General features: G+C 30.1%; 1 protein-coding gene across 20 annotated transcripts in view; it reads right to left on the bottom strand.

Moving 5' to 3' along the window:
* The window catches only part of LOC137615324 (homeotic protein ultrabithorax-like), a 1,252,187-nt gene that overhangs the window by 266,348 nt on the left and 980,839 nt on the right, over positions 1-5,000 (bottom strand). The gene's annotated exons all lie outside the window — the stretch shown is intronic.

The following is a 5,000-nucleotide window of genomic DNA, read 5'->3' on the forward strand; positions in this document are numbered from 1 at the left end:
ATATCAATAAACAGTCGGCCCCTTTAATTCTCCTTTATATTCACCTAAAATCAATTCTACCCTCAAAACAAACGCATAACTCGCTGGACAATGATAGGCCGTATTACGTTTCCTCTCAAATTAACAGTAATATTCATTCTACGGCTTCAAATGCAATATCCAGTCGTCAATGCCTTTAAAATAAAGATATATAATGAGATGATAATCTTATATTCCTAAGTTTTATCCAGAAGAGCATTATTATGGTCGATATTTTCCAAATAGTTATCATATTTAATTATTTTGAACAGAGTAAGTTTTCTAAAATTATCTTCGGAATGAAATGTTCAAATTTAACTTTATCTTAAAAACAAAATTCTATGTGTGATATTGCTGTTCCCCCTAATTTTCAACATCTGATCCCAAGATATTCAGGCTATCCGTTTCAATATAAAGAGTATCAAAAGATCAAATTAAGCTGGAAGTAAGCAATGGTCAGCAAACAGGTCTTCAATGAAAAATCATTCATAAATCTTAATTACACAATTAGGCATCAAGTGATTTGCGTGTTTTGCGAACTACTTATAATATAACTTGTGAAAAATAATTTCATATCTAGTCTTGAATTTAGGATGGCACTTAGCCCTGATGGCGAACATTTCAATAATCATACATCCCAAAATATGTCGCTTCTTTGATCTTTTAATATCACGCTCTTAAATATAAAAGCATCAAAAATTGAATAAAGTATTCGATTGGAAAATATATAAAAAAAATTAGTATTTAATTCCAAAACAACGTCTCAAAAATTGTGATTAAATTTGTGTGCGTGTGCACGTGTGTAAGTGAACAGGGGCATGTAGTTATATATATATAGACTGTATATATATATATATATATATATATATATATATATATATATATATAAATATTATATATATATATGTATATATATATATATATAAATATTATATATATATATATATATATATATATATATATATATATATATATATATATAAATAAAATCTTAGATAACAAAACTAAACATCGTATGAAAGAAAATCGTGATAATCAAACACTTTCACAGACTTAAAAAGCATGGCTGAAAAATGTCATCCAAGATTTACGGAAACAGAATAAATAGAAAATCCTTCATCACTTGTAAACCAAAGTAACATATTATATAAGTAACTACAAGACAACCCACCCCCCACCCCCCTCCGAAAAAAAAACACGAGAAATGCTTTGTAAAATGCTTCATTAGGCCTCCTCAAATTTGTTGAACATTACAGGCTAAAGTTAGCTAGATTAAAAGCACCTTTACGGAAATATATATATATATATATATATATATATATATATATATATATATATATATATATATATATATGTATATATATATATATATATATATATATATATATATATATATATATGTATATATACACATATATATAATACATATATATATGTATATATATATATATATATATGGAGAGAGAGAGAGAGAGAGAGAGAGAGAGAGAGAGAGAGAGAGAGAGAGAGAGAGAGAGAGAGAGAGAGAGATACCTAGTAATTATTCCACCTGTCTATTTATTGAATTAGTTACAAAATCCTACATTAAAATCTTATCCCTTCCAAAAGCATAGAAAAGAATGACGCATTTGAAATCAATATGACAATAACAATTGTTGTCTTAGCAAGTACAAAATCAATAACAAATAATCATTTATCAATGGTTTCACTACATCAATAGAACAATCGTTAAGAAATGCACCGATAGCATCATAAACGTAAGCATGCTATAATTTTGAAGGGAAAATTCGATGAGTTATTTCAACTCTGTTAATCTAATAATTTTAGTTACAAGGAAATTATACCAAGATCACCCTTTTTGTCTTTATAAGATGCTACACATCAATTTCAGTTCGAAGTGAATGCAATTTTATATCTTTAACATAATCGATACACGCGTATATATATATATATATAAATATATATATATATATATATATATATATATATATATATATATATACTGTATATATATATATACATATATATATACATGTATGTATATATATATATATATACTGTATATATATACATATATATACATGTATATATATATATATATATATATATATATATATATATATATATATATATATATATATATATCATCAGCATGCTCTTCAACCGTTATTAGTCCACTGCAGAATAAACTTTCTGAGGTCGTTATTAATATTATGTACATATATTCATGTATAATACTCACACAGATATATATATATATATATATATATATATATATATATATATATATATATATATATATATATATATATATATATATATATATATATATATATCCTTCGGTAAACACCTTTCTCAAAAGAAATGACGTCCAGGTAGCATGTTTGTAAATATCGACGTGTATTTTTGTGTAATTGAAAATAACAGCACTGCCAAATTATTATCATGTCAGGTAACAGCTCTACCTCATTTTGTTATTGTCTTAGATTTCTAATAAATATTTTACACCATCTTGGTAAGAGACTATAAAAACTATTTCATTCACATATTAAGTGATTTAACATTTATATAGCAAAACATTTCTAGAAACTATGATCCTGGTTCTTCGTAAAGCGACATTTCCTAAGTGCTAATTCTAGCATTTTGTCTAGATATTCAATCACTACAAAAAATTATTCTCGTTCCCGTCAAATATACAGCAACGCGCAGCTCTAGGGTTATCAACAATGAGCTTTAGGAACTACAATTTTACGATATCCCGAGAACGATGCTTAGTAAATTGGAAAAAGTCATTTCATCGCTTTACTGTACAACTGATATTATTTCCTACAGCACCAACAATTCACAGAGAAAAGAGAGGTGTCTTCTTTTCAAATTAGGACAAACGTAAGCACGCCCTTTGTAGCCATACGAAAAGAAATTGTAATAAGTGCTCAAAGAATATATCGAAACTATGTCAATATTTCAATGTGATCAAACACAAAAATATTTGCAAGAGGTTATTATGAATTCCCCTCATAATATTTATGATCATATCGTAGAAGTATGTACACAAAATCATCACCATAAACATCACTTTCTTCACAATTAGCAATTCAAAACAAATGCTTTACGATAGACACTTACGAGATACTCTCTGCTCATTTACTTTGTCCGAAAATGTCAACACCAGATATTGGCAATAATAATTAAATATGCAATATATATATATATATATATATATATATATATATATATATATATATATGTGTGTGTGTGTGTGTGTATGTGTGTGTGTTTGTGTATAAATATTGTTTCAAGTTCAATTAAACTAATGCACTTGTTTGTTTTCAAAATACCGATTAAAGTATATAGGCTATCCCTCTTCCGTTATGCCTACATCATAGAGCTATCCTTAGATCATGACATACCAGCCTCTGGACATCCACTGTCTGAGATAAGGGAACTTCTTATCAAAAAGGATTTTGTTTACATGCGCAAAGAGTTAAGGTTAAGGAACCCTGGACACCGCCGCTTCGGCAATCTGAACCTCCCAGGTCCCCGACGTCCGCCACGGGTGCTGCTGTGTCAGGTCCTCCAACTTGACTTGGCTGAATAATGAGGCCGTCATTGGTGTGGCATGTGATATCGATAACTAGGCAAAGGCTAGAGATGTGTCGTGCACAAGAAATTATAGCTACATGGTTTCTTTTCTTACTTTAATTTCCTCCCTCTTCTTATTTGGCTCTCTTCGGACGGCTGAGCGCTTATAATAGAAGCCAATTGAAAGTAATACAGATAATCAATCAAAGGGTACTATTTACATGTTCAAAAGTTAAACATATTGAAATCAGAAGAAACAGATGTCATTCTTCCAGTGATAATTTATCACCATTATAGGAAAACTTCCGACAAATATAGCTGGAGAACTCGGCATATAATTAGATAAAATTAATTCATAATAAATATATAAAATTTATATGTACATATAGCTATTTCTTCTTTAATCCTTTTAGCAGAATAACACTGAAGAGGGGCTAGTGCAACACTAAGGATTTCAGACATGCTCATAAGAATACATGCCAGGAAACCTCCGTCCCGCCGAAGAGGCCAACATTACAAACGCCACCGCATCCAATATTGGTTTTCGATAGGACCATGAGGTTCAGCATATATGAAAACAGAGGCCAAAGCCGGAGCCTATTTTAATAATGCTTTCGACCTCTCGTGATGCATCGTATAGCATTGCATCAACTCTGATAGAGAAAATGCCACAGGCTTTTGCAGACAGCTGATACTAACTTGGTTCCTGTTGACATGGCTTATGTATTTTAATCTGACCAAAAGGTCCTCCTCAAAATCATCCCCCCATAAAAAAAAAGAAATAAAAATCACGTCATCCATCTCTGATAAAGAGCAGATGATAAAACATTAATTACTTAAAAATTCTAACCATAAAGAAACTTTTTATTTTTAAGTTTCCTGTAAAAAAGACGAACTGCGGTGCAAAACTTCCATGAAATATGACCCAAACTTTAATCGGTGATAGAACTTTCATGGAAAGAAAATTTTGCATAAGGGACGAGCACACTCAGGAATTTTTTTCCTAACAAAATGGGGCAATATCATTGTCCTCTTTTCAGGTAAAAGAAAAAAAAAAGAAAAAAAAACTGAAAAAGACCAAACAGCGAACAAATGGCTGTTTCATTAATAAAAGATCCCTGGTGAGACCCTAAAATTATATTACTTACTTGCCTATGGGCTTTTAAATGTTGGTCTCTAAGCATGAAGACATCGTGCGTAATTTGCGTTGAATGATTACGAAAAGGATAGTTGTAAGGACAATGAAAAAAATAACTTATCTGAAGATACCTCTACAAAGCCAACAAAAATACAAACACACGCAAACATAATAAGTAGTTGCCAACGTGGTGATGAAAACTAGCAAACCACAGAAATGACGAAGGACGTGCTTGAGGCTTCTGTTATACAGTGGACTTGAA

The sequence above is a fragment of the Palaemon carinicauda genome, chromosome 21, assembly GCF_036898095.1.
Source record: "Palaemon carinicauda isolate YSFRI2023 chromosome 21, ASM3689809v2, whole genome shotgun sequence".
NCBI lineage: Eukaryota > Metazoa > Arthropoda > Malacostraca > Decapoda > Palaemonidae > Palaemon > Palaemon carinicauda.